The sequence below is a fragment of the Castor canadensis genome, chromosome 13, assembly GCF_047511655.1.
Source record: "Castor canadensis chromosome 13, mCasCan1.hap1v2, whole genome shotgun sequence".
In the NCBI taxonomy this organism is placed as follows: domain Eukaryota; kingdom Metazoa; phylum Chordata; class Mammalia; order Rodentia; family Castoridae; genus Castor; species Castor canadensis.
In genome coordinates this window covers 121042342-121055231 of record NC_133398.1, presented here as the reverse complement: position 1 = coordinate 121055231, position 12890 = coordinate 121042342, and positions in this window count along the sequence as shown.

The following is a 12890-nucleotide window of genomic DNA, read 5'->3' as shown; positions in this document are numbered from 1 at the left end:
CCTATTCAACATTGTCCTTAGGATGATGAACAGGAAAATGCAGAATTTTCTTGAAGTTGCCCACCACAATGAAAGCTGCATGGATGGACACATATTTCCCTGACCAGATTAGCCTAGAAAAGAGAAGAAAATCTTCCACATATTAGAGATTTGACCTAGGAGATATTTATATAGAAATAGGTATGTAGATATATACAATAATTGAATATATGTGCATATAGATATACAAAATATAATGAAATACATAGAGAGAAATATTTTTTATAATGAAAAGGATATTGTGAACGCAGAAGTAAAGAATGACTAATTTGGAAAGAATAATATAATGTCTTGTATACATGAATAACTTCTAAAAATAGAATTACCATGGAAATGAAAAATTAAGGAAATAATTCAGAAACATGTAAATGGAATAGCTACCTCACTACATCACAGAAAATGTGACATACAAGGAAGACGTGATATCAACCTTAATCAGCAAAAAGTGGCTCGGAGGGTGAGTCAAGGGCACCTACATAGGAAGTATAAGGTCCTGAGTTTAACTGCAAGTATGATGAAAATAGCTCTCTTCTTCTTTTAATATTAACATCATTCGTGTTGTGAAATGTTTTTTGACATGGGGTTTCCTTGTAGTTTCATAATTACCTTTGTATAAACTTTAGAAGTACTGGCCATATTGGCATAGAAAACTGTGGCCACTTGATTGTCTCTGCCTTTGTTATGACTGAAGTGTCCTCGAAATTCTGTTTTCCAAGTGATGTGTATAACCACTGCATTCAACAGCCACTTGAAAATACTCCTGTAATTTTGCGTATCCACATTTAGTACAGTTAACATATAGTAGTAACCCGATATTTGATATGTGCACTAGGTATTTTTTTCATTTTTAAGGTTCCCACAGCATTTTTAATTGATGCTGGACTCCAGAAAATAGAAACTGCCAGTTTCTTACCTTTACATATAATCTAGTGGTTCACTTCCAAAAGCACAACTTATGTGACAACTCTGCAAAATGAGTTAAGTTGCCAGTTTCATAAAAGTCCTCATTTGCCTTCCTAAGAATTGACAAGCTAAAAACACGCTGTTACCCATCATTTTTAGAAACGGACAAATCTGAATATAGTAGTCTGTTCAAATGAACTGAAATGAACAGATATCGGTTTGTAGTGTATTTACGTGGGTTTTTACGATTTCAAAAAAGCCTCTCTTCCAAATAGAGTTACTAATAAATAACCATTAGATAATAAGACATCTCCATATCTTACTACTACCAGAAAAATGTAAAAGATTGCCTTTAATCTGCCAGGAATAAACAGGTCAATTGTTGTTAACAAGACTCATAGATACTCTCATAATATCAAATGTTCGAGTATTATATAAACTTCCAAGCAGAAGTAAAATGAAGGATTTAGTTCAATTTGTAGCCAAAAAGAAATTTTTATAAAACAGTTTTCCTTTCTTACTGATTACCATTTCAAAGGATATTTTACTCTTAGAACAACACCTTAAGAAATAAAACTGCATTTTGCTTTCAAATATGGACTTTCACACTATTAATAAAGAACATGTGGATATGGAATAAATTAGTAAAATAGAAATTAATAGAAAAATACAGGTGATGAGGACTCTAGACATATCCAGAGAATGTGATATGACGTGACTTTAGTAAGAAGGACGCACTTCAAAGAAGAAATACCAGTAAGAAAGTAATTCTCAGGAACTGGGTAAATTTGACGATATTGACTAGATTTTAGAAAGGAAGTGACACACGTTAGAATGCATAAAGAAAAACCTCAGTGTCACATGTCTGAATGATTATTAACAAATACGCCATAATTAGGTGTCATATACCCATTTATCTGCAAGAAAATGAGGTAATTAAAATTCAATCAACATTTTATAGCAAAGCATAAGTAGAGACATTAACATTTCAGCCGTCATATCCATGCTTGCTTATATGAAAAGAACCAAGAAATAGTAATATTTCAGCAAATTGTGGAACGCATAAGGAAGTCCCTAAAATTGAGGACATTTTGCAGGCTTCGATATAATCTCAATGTTCACCTAAACGGGGATAGAAAAGTACAGGCAAAAAGAAGAAAATGCCTTCCGATATTAAGTTACACAATTTGTAAAATATTTAGTAATGAGCATGGAGAACTGTGCATGAGAGTGGTGAGGTAATAAGCATTAAAGGTAGATTGCCAATACAGATCATCTTTAAGAAGCTGCATATTGAAATCACCATCCAGAAATGAGCATAAACATGACTGCAAAGTATGTCAAAATTTATGTGTGCCCCATATATTTTAATTGTTCCGAATTAAGTCTGACTGCCATACAAGTATAAAGTGAGTGATGAATAATGGATTACATTGGAAAGGAAGACTGTTGGAGTGCTTTTTCTTCGGTGTTAACAAATCTGTATATGAGAATTCCTAACAGAACATTGAAGCATGAAAAATTTTATGATGTCACAATGGGAAAGAATTTTAAAGTGCTCACAGATTGCCTGCAACAGAAATGAGAAATTTAGCTAAGTAAGGATTTTCAAGAAAGGACATAGAAATTTGAAACTTATCACGCTACACTCCAATATTTAGGAATAATATATAGATAACAAAAATGAAATTAAAAAATAAATACATAGTATAAAATAAATGTTCACGTATGTGACCCATAAATACGCATCAATGTATACATTAGATAAAAGGGAAAACTTCATCTTTTTTTTTTTACGAAGCAAGAAAATAAACTAATCACACATGTTTATAAATACTACATCAAAATCACAAAAATTTGGAAAAACTATGTGAAAATACAAATTTAGAACTCACACTCCACATCTATGTCAATACAGATACATGCTCCAAATTATTTCCAAATCCAGGATAATCACAAAATTACCCCGGAATTTTGAAAAGGAAATAAGGAAGAATTTGGGGAAAAACTGTTGAAGTTGTTTGGGCTGGCTCTTCTGAACTGTGTACCTGGTTGGTAAACAGGACAAAAGAGAACTCAAATATTTTCTGGTATCACAATGACAACTTTTTAAATTTGAGAGCAAGGAGGGTAAATAGCCAAAGAGAAATATTGAATCGAACATAAATGACAAAAATAATCCTGCAGATAGCAATCATACTATTTGGAAATGTTGTATTGGAATTTCCAAGTTGTAAATAAGGAAAACTCTAAAAAAACCATGAAACATGGAAAAAAGTAAGGTAAAGGTGAAAATACGTCAAATATATCAGTGAAACTTAGCCAAATGAAACTGAGTAAAATCTAAAAACTTTAAGGGGTATTCTTACATCACAAGGAGAAAGACACCGAAGCGAGCCAATTACCTCAATGAGCCCAGACTAGGATATCAATCATTAATACAAATCATTAAGGTATGCATACTCATATCTGGATGTAAAATATACTGTGATAGAAAAGACTAAAACTAATTTGGAAGGATCATGTTTAGGGTGACACATAGTTAAGACAAACTGCTGTTCAAGAAATAACGTTTGATTTAACAAAACAAGGAACAACACCAGAAGACACTATACAGATATGCCGGCAAATACCAGAATGATTATAAATGAAAGATGCCAATCCCTCTGTAATCTATTGACCTATATCTACTAAATGAACATACATTCCATAACTACCAAGAAAATGGAAACAATCTTACCTAGAATTTAAAGAATTACAAACCCTTCCTATTCAACATTGTCCTTAGGATGATGAACAGGAAAATGCAGAATCTTTTTGAAGTTCCCCACCACAATGAAAGCTGCATGGATGGACACATATTTCCCTGACCAGATTAGCCTAGAAAAGAGAAGAAAATCTTCCACATATTAGAGATTTGACCTAGGAGATATTTATATAGAAATAGGTATGTAGATATATACAATAATTGAATATATGTGCATATAGATATACAAAATATAATGAAATACATAGAGAGAAATATTTTTTATAATGAAAAGGATATTGTGAACGCAGAAGTAAACAATGACTAATTTGGAAAGAATAATATAATGTCTTGTATACATGAATAACTTCTAAAAATAGAATTACCATGGAAATGAAAAATTAAGGAAATAATTCAGAAACATGTAAATGGAATAGCTACCTCACTACATCACAGAAAATGTGACATACAAGGAAGACGTGATATCAAACTTAATCAGCAAAAAGTGGCTGGGAGGGTGAGTCAAGGGCACCTACATAGGAAGTATAAGGTCCTGAGTTTAACTGCAAGTATGATGAAAATAGCTCTCTTCTTCTTTTAATATTAACATCATTCGTGTTGTGAAATGTTTTTTGACATGGGGTTTCCTTGTAGTTTCATAATTACCTTTGTATAAACTTTAGAAGTACTGGCCATATTGGCATAGAAAACTGTGGCCACTTGATTGTCTCTGCCTTTGTTATGACTGAAGTGTCCTCGAAATTCTGTTTTCCAAGTGATGTGTATAACCACTGCATTCAACAGCCACTTGAAAATAGTCCTGTAATTTTGCGTATCCACATTTAGTACAGTTAACATATAGTAGTAACCCGATATTTGATATGTGCACTAGGTATGTTTTTCATTTTTAAGGTTCCCACAGCATTTTTAATTGATGCTGGACTCCAGAAAATAGAAACTGCCAGTTTCTTACCTTTACATATAATCTAGTGGTTCACTTCCAAAAGCACAACTTATGTGACAACTCTGCAAAATGAGTTAAGTTGCCAGTTTCATAAAAGTCCTCATTTGCCTTCCTAAGAATTGACAAGCTAAAAACAAGCTGTTACCCATCATTTTTAGAAACGGACAAATCTGAATATAGTAGTCTGTTCAAATGAACTGAAATGAACAGATATCGGTTTGTAGTGTATTTACGTGGGTTTTTACGATTTCAAAAAAGCCTCTCTTCCAAATAGAGTTACTAATAAATAACCATTAGATAATAAGACATCTCCATATCTTACTACTACCAGAAAAATGTAAAAGATTGCCTTTAATCTGCCAGGAATAAACAGGTCAATTGTTGTTAACAAGACTCATAGATACTCTCATAATATCAAAGGTTCGAGTATTATATAAACTTCCAAGCCGAAGTAAAATGAAGGATTTAGTTCAATTTGCAGCCAAAAAGAAATTTTTATAAAACAGTTTTCCTTTCTTACTGATTACCATTTCAAAGGATATTTTACTCTTAGAACAACACCTTAAGAAATAAAACTGCATTTTGCTTTCAAATATGGACTTTCACACTATTAATAAAGAACATGTGGATATGGAATAAATTAGTAAAATAGAAATTAATAGAAAAATACAGGTAATGAGGACTCTAGACATATCCAGAGAATGTGATATGAAGTGACTTTAGTAAGAAGGACGCACTTCAAAGAAGAAATACCAGTAAGAAAGTAATTCTCAGGAACTGGGTAAATTTGACGATATTGACTAGATTTTAGAAAGGAAGTGACACACGTTAGAATGCATAAAGAAAAACCTCAGTGTCACATGTCTGAATGATTATTAACAAATACGCCATAATTAGGTGTCATATACCCATTTATCTGCAAGAAAATGAGGTAATTAAAATTCAATCAACATTTTATAGCAAAGCATAAGTGAGACATTAACATTTCAGCCGTCATATCCATGCTTGCTTATATGAAAAGAACCAAGAAATAGTAATATTTCAGCAAATTGTGGAACGCATAAGGAAGTCCCTAAAATTGAGGACATTTTGCAGGCTTCGATATAATCTCAATGTTCACCTAAACGGGGATAGAAAAGTACAGGCAAAAAGAAGAAAATGCCTTCCGATATTAAGTTACACAATTTGTAAAATATTTAGTAATGAGCATGGAGAACTGTGCATGAGAGTGGTGAGGTAATAACCATTAAAGGTAGATTGCCAATACAGATCATCTTTAAGAAGCTGCATATTGAAATCACCATCCAGAAATGAGCATAAACATGACTGCAAAGTATGTCAAAATTTATGTGTGCCCCATATATTTTAATTGTTCCGAATTAAGTCTGACTGCCATACAAGTATAAAGTGAGTGATGAATAATGGATTACATTGGAAAGGAAGACTGTTGGAGTGCTTTTTCTTCGGTGTTAACGAATCTGTATATGAGAATTCCTAACAGAACATTGAAGCATGAAAAATTTTATGATGTCACAATGGGAAAGAATTTTAAAGTGCTCACAGATTGCCTGCAACAGAAATGAGAAATTTAGCTAAGTAAGGATTTTCAAGAAAGGACATAGAAATTTGATACTTATCACGCTACAATCCAATATTTAGGAATAATATATAGATAACAAAAATGAAATTAAAAAATAAATACATAGTATAAAATAAATGTTCACGTATGTGACCCATAAATACGCATCAATGTATACATTAGATAAAAGGGAAAACTTCATCGTTTTTTTTTTTACGAAGCAAGAAAATAAACTAATCACACATGTTTATAAATACTACATCAAAATCACATAAATTTGGAAAAACTATGTGAAAATACAAATTTAGAACTCACGCTCCACATCTATGTCAATACAGATACATGCTCCAAATTATTTCCAAATCCAGGATAATCACAAAATTACCCCGGAATTTTGAAAAGGAAATAAGGAAGAATTTGGGGAAAAACTGTTGAAGTTGTTTGGGCTGGCTCTTCTGAACTGTGTACCTGGTTGGTAAACAGGACAAAAGAGAACTCAAATATTTTCTGGTATCACAATGACAACTTTTTAAATTTGAGAGCAAGGAGGGTAAATAGCCAAAGAGAAATATTGAAGAGAACATAAATGACAAAAATAATCCTGCAGATAGCAATCATACTATTTGGAAATGTTGTATTGGAATTTCCAAGTTGTAAATAAGGAAAACTCTAAAAAAACCATGAAACATGGAAAAAAGTAAGGTAAAGGTGAAAATACGTCAAATATATCAGTGAAACTTAGCCAAATGAAACTGAGTAAAATCTAAAAACTGTAAGGGGTATTCTTACATCACAAGGAGAAAGACACCGAAGCGAGCCAATTACCTCAATGAGCCCAGACTAGGATATCAATCATTAATACAAATAATTAAGGTATGCATACTCATATCTGGATGTAAAATATACTGTGATAGAAAAGACTAAAACTAATTTGGAAGGATCATGTTTAGGGTGACACATAGTTAAGACAAACTGCTGTTCAAGAAATAACGTTTGATTTAACAAAACAAGGAAGAACACCAGAAGACACTATACAGATATGCCGGCAAATACCAGAATGATTATGAATGAAAGATGCCAATCCCTCTGTAATCTATTGACCTATATCTACTAAATGAACATACATTCCATAACTACCAAGAAAATGGAAACAATCTTACCTAGAATTTAAAGAATTACAAACCCTTCCTATTCAACATTGTCCTTAGGATGATGAACAGGAAAATGCAGAATTTTGTTGAAGTTGCCCACCACAATGAAAGCTGCATGGATGGACACATATTTCCCTGACCAGATTAGCCTAGAAAAGAGAAGAAAATCTTCCACATATTAGAGATTTGACCTAGGAGATATTTATATAGAAATAGGTATGTAGATATATACAATAATTGAATATATGTGCATATAGATATACAAAATATAATGAAATACATAGAGAGAAATATTTTTTATAATGAAAAGGATATTGTGAACGCAGAAGTAAACAATGACTAATTTGGAAAGAATAATATAATGTCTTGTATACATGAATAACTTCTAAAAATAGAATTACCATGGAAATGAAAAATTAAGGAAATAATTCAGAAACATGTAAATGGAATAGCTACCTCACTACATCACAGAAAATGTGACATACAAGGAAGACGTGATATCAAACTTAATCAGCAAAAAGTGGCGGGGAGGGTGAGTCAAGGGCACCTACATAGGAAGTATAAGGTCATGAGTTTAACTGCAAGTATGATGAAAATAGCTCTCTTCTTCTTTTAATATTAACATCATTCGTGTTGTGAAATGTTTTTTGACATGGGGTTTCCTTGTAGTTTCATAATTACCTTTGTATAAACTTTAGAAGTACTGGCCATATTGGCATAGAAAACTGTGGCCACTTGATTGTCTCTGCCTTTGTTATGACTGAAGTGTCCTCGAAATTCTGTTTTCCAAGTGATGTGTATAACCACTGCATTCAACAGCCACTTGAAAATACTCCTGTAATTTTGCGTATCCACATTTAGTACAGTTAACATATAGTAGTAACCCGATATTTGATATGTGCACTAGGTATGTTTTTCATTTTTAAGGTTCCCACAGCATTTTTAATTGATGCTGGACTCCAGAAAATAGAAACTGCCAGTTTCTTACCTTTACATATAATCTAGTGGTTCACTTCCAAAAGCACAACTTATGTGACAACTCTGCAAAATGAGTTAAGTTGCCAGTTTCATAAAAGTCCTCATTTGCCTTCCTAAGAATTGACAAGCTAAAAACAAGCTGTTACCCATCATTTTTAGAAACGGACAAATCTGAATATAGTAGTCTGTTCAAATGAACTGAAATGAACAGATATCGGTTTGTAGTGTATTTACGTGGGTTTTTACGATTTCAAAAAAGCCTCTCTTCCAAATAGAGTTACTAATAAATAACCATTAGATAATAAGACATCTCCATATCTTACTACTACCAGAAAAATGTAAAAGATTGCCTTTAATCTGCCAGGAATAAACAGGTCAATTGTTGTTAACAAGACTCATAGATACTCTCATAATATCAAATGTTCGAGTATTATATAAACTTCCAAGCCGAAGTAAAATGAAGGATTTAGTTCAATTTGCAGCCGAAAAGAAATTTTTATAAAACAGTTTTCCTTTCTTACTGATTACCATTTCAAAGGATATTTTACTCTTAGAACAACACCTTAAGAAATAAAACTGCATTTTGCTTTCAAATATGGACTTTCACACTATTAATAAAGAACATGTGGATATGGAATAAATTAGTAAAATAGAAATTAATAGAAAAATACAGGTAATGAGGACTCTAGACATATCCAGAGAATGTGATATGAAGTGACTTTAGTAAGAAGGACGCACTTCAAAGAAGAAATACCAGTAAGAAAGTAATTCTCAGGAACTGGGTAAATTTGACGATATTGACTAGATTTTAGAAAGGAAGTGACACACGTTAGAATGCATAAAGAAAAACCTCAGTGTCACATGTCTGAATGATTATTAACAAATACGCCATAATTAGGTGTCATATACCCATTTATCTGCAAGAAAATGAGGTAATTAAAATTCAATCAACATTTTATAGCAAAGCATAAGTGAGACATTAACATTTCAGCCGTCATATCCATGCTTGCTTATATGAAAAGAACCAAGAAATAGTAATATTTCAGCAAATTGTGGAACGCATAAGGAAGTCCCTAAAATTGAGGACATTTTGCAGGCTTCGATATAATCTCAATGTTCACCTAAACGGGGATAGAAAAGTACAGGCAAAAAGAAGAAAATGCCTTCCGATATTAAGTTACACAATTTGTAAAATATTTAGTAATGAGCATGGAGAACTGTGCATGAGAGTGGTGAGGTAATAACCATTAAAGGTAGATTGCCAATACAGATCATCTTTAAGAAGCTGCATATTGAAATCACCATCCAGAAATGAGCATAAACATGACTGCAAAGTATGTCAAAATTTATGTGTGCCCCATATATTTTAATTGTTCCGAATTAAGTCTGACTGCCATACAAGTATAAAGTGAGTGATGAATAATGGATTACATTGGAAAGGAAGACTGTTGGAGTGCTTTTTCTTCGGTGTTAACGAATCTGTATATGAGAATTCCTAACAGAACATTGAAGCATGAAAAATTTTATGATGTCACAATGGGAAAGAATTTTAAAGTGCTCACAGATTGCCTGCAACAGAAATGAGAAATTTAGCAAAGTAAGGATTTTCAAGCAAGGACATAGAAATTTGAAACTTATCACGCTACAATCCAATATTTAGGAATAATATATAGATAACAAAAATGAAATTAAAAAATAAATACATAGTATAAAATAAATGTTCACGTATGTGACCCATAAATACGCATCAATGTATACATTAGATAAAAGGGAAAACTTCATCGTTTTTTTTTTTACGAAGCAAAAAAATAAACTAATCACACATGTTTATAAATACTACATCAAAATCACAAAAATTTGGAAAAACTATGTGAAAATACAAATTTAGAACTCACGCTCCACATCTATGTCAATACAGATACATGCTCCAAATTATTTCCAAATCCAGGATAATCACAAAATTACCCCGGAATTTTGAAAAGGAAATAAGGAAGAATTTGGGGAAAAACTGTTGAAGTTGTTTGGGCTGGCTCTTCTGAACTGTGTACCTGGTTGGTAAACAGGACAAAAGAGAACTCAAATATTTTCTGGTATCACAATGACAACTTTTTAAATTTGAGAGCAAGGAGGGTAAATAGCCAAAGAGAAATATTGAATCGAACATAAATGACAAAAATAATCCTGCAGATAGCAATCATACTATTTGGAAATGTTGTATTGGAATTTCCAAGTTGTAAATAAGGAAAACTCTAAAAAAACCATGAAACATGGAAAAAAGTAAGGTAAAGGTGAAAATACGTCAAATATATCAGTGAAACTTAGCCAAATGAAACTGAGTAAAATCTAAAAACTTTAAGGGGTATTCTTACATCACAAGGAGAAAGACACCGAAGCGAGCCAATTACCTCAATGAGCCCAGACTAGGATATCAATCATTAATACAAATCATTAAGGTATGCATACTCATATCTGGATGTAAAATATACTGTGATAGAAAAGACTAAAACTAATTTGGAAGGATCATGTTTAGGGTGACACATAGTTAAGACAAACTGCTGTTCAAGAAATAACGTTTGATTTAACAAAACAAGGAAGAACACCAGAAGACACTATACAGATATGCCGGCAAATACCAGAATGATTATAAATGAAAGATGCCAATCCCTCTGTAATCTATTGACCTATATCTACTAAATGAACATACATTCCATAACTACCAAGAAAATGGAAACAATCTTACCTAGAATTTAAAGAATTACAAACCCTTCCTATTCAACATTGTCCTTAGGATGATGAACAGGAAAATGCAGAATTTTGTTGAAGTTGCCCACCACAATGAAAGCTGCATGGATGGACACATATTTCCCTGACCAGATTAGCCTAGAAAAGAGAAGAAAATCTTCCACATATTAGAGATTTGACCTAGGAGATATTTATATAGAAATAGGTATGTAGATATATACAATAATTGAATATATGTGCATATAGATATACAAAATATAATGAAATACATAGAGAGAAATATTTTTTATAATGAAAAGGATATTGTGAACGCAGAAGTAAACAATGACTAATTTGGAAAGAATAATATAATGTCTTGTATACATGAATAACTTCTAAAAATAGAATTACCATGGAAATGAAAAATTAAGGAAATAATTCAGAAACATGTAAATGGAATAGCTACCTCACTACATCACAGAAAATGTGACATACAAGGAAGACGTGATATCAAACTTAATCAGCAAAAAGTGGCGGGGAGGGTGAGTCAAGGGCACCTACATAGGAAGTATAAGGTCATGAGTTTAACTGCAAGTATGATGAAAATAGCTCTCTTCTTCTTTTAATATTAACATCATTCGTGTTGTGAAATGTTTTTTGACATGGGGTTTCCTTGTAGTTTCATAATTACCTTTGTATAAACTTTAGAAGTACTGGCCATATTGGCATAGAAAACTGTGGCCACTTGATTGTCTCTGCCTTTGTTATGACTGAAGTGTCCTCGAAATTCTGTTTTCCAAGTGATGTGTATAACCACTGCATTCAACAGCCACTTGAAAATACTCCTGTAATTTTGCGTATCCACATTTAGTACAGTTAACATATAGTAGTAACCCGATATTTGATATGTGCACTAGGTATGTTTTTCATTTTTAAGGTTCCCACAGCATTTTTAATTGATGCTGGACTCCAGAAAATAGAAACTGCCAGTTTCTTACCTTTACATATAATCTAGTGGTTCACTTCCAAAAGCACAACTTATGTGACAACTCTGCAAAATGAGTTAAGTTGCCAGTTTCATAAAAGTCCTCATTTGCCTTCCTAAGAATTGACAAGCTAAAAACAAGCTGTTACCCATCATTTTTAGAAACGGACAAATCTGAATATAGTAGTCTGTTCAAATGAACTGAAATGAACAGATATCGGTTTGTAGTGTATTTACGTGGGTTTTTACGATTTCAAAAAAGCCTCTCTTCCAAATAGAGTTACTAATAAATAACCATTAGATAATAAGACATCTCCATATCTTACTACTACCAGAAAAATGTAAAAGATTGCCTTTAATCTGCCAGGAATAAACAGGTCAATTGTTGTTAACAAGACTCATAGATACTCTCATAATATCAAATGTTCGAGTATTATATAAACTTCCAAGCCGAAGTAAAATGAAGGATTTAGTTCAATTTGCAGCCGAAAAGAAATTTTTATAAAACAGTTTTCCTTTCTTACTGATTACCATTTCAAAGGATATTTTACTCTTAGAACAACACCTTAAGAAATAAAACTGCATTTTGCTTTCAAATATGGACTTTCACACTATTAATAAAGAACATGTGGATATGGAATAAATTAGTAAAATAGAAATTAATAGAAAAATACAGGTAATGAGGACTCTAGACATATCCAGAGAATGTGATATGAAGTGACTTTAGTAAGAAGGACGCACTTCAAAGAAGAAATACCAGTAAGAAAGTAATTCTCAGGAACTGGGTAAATTTGACGATATTGACTAGATTTTAGAAAGGAAGT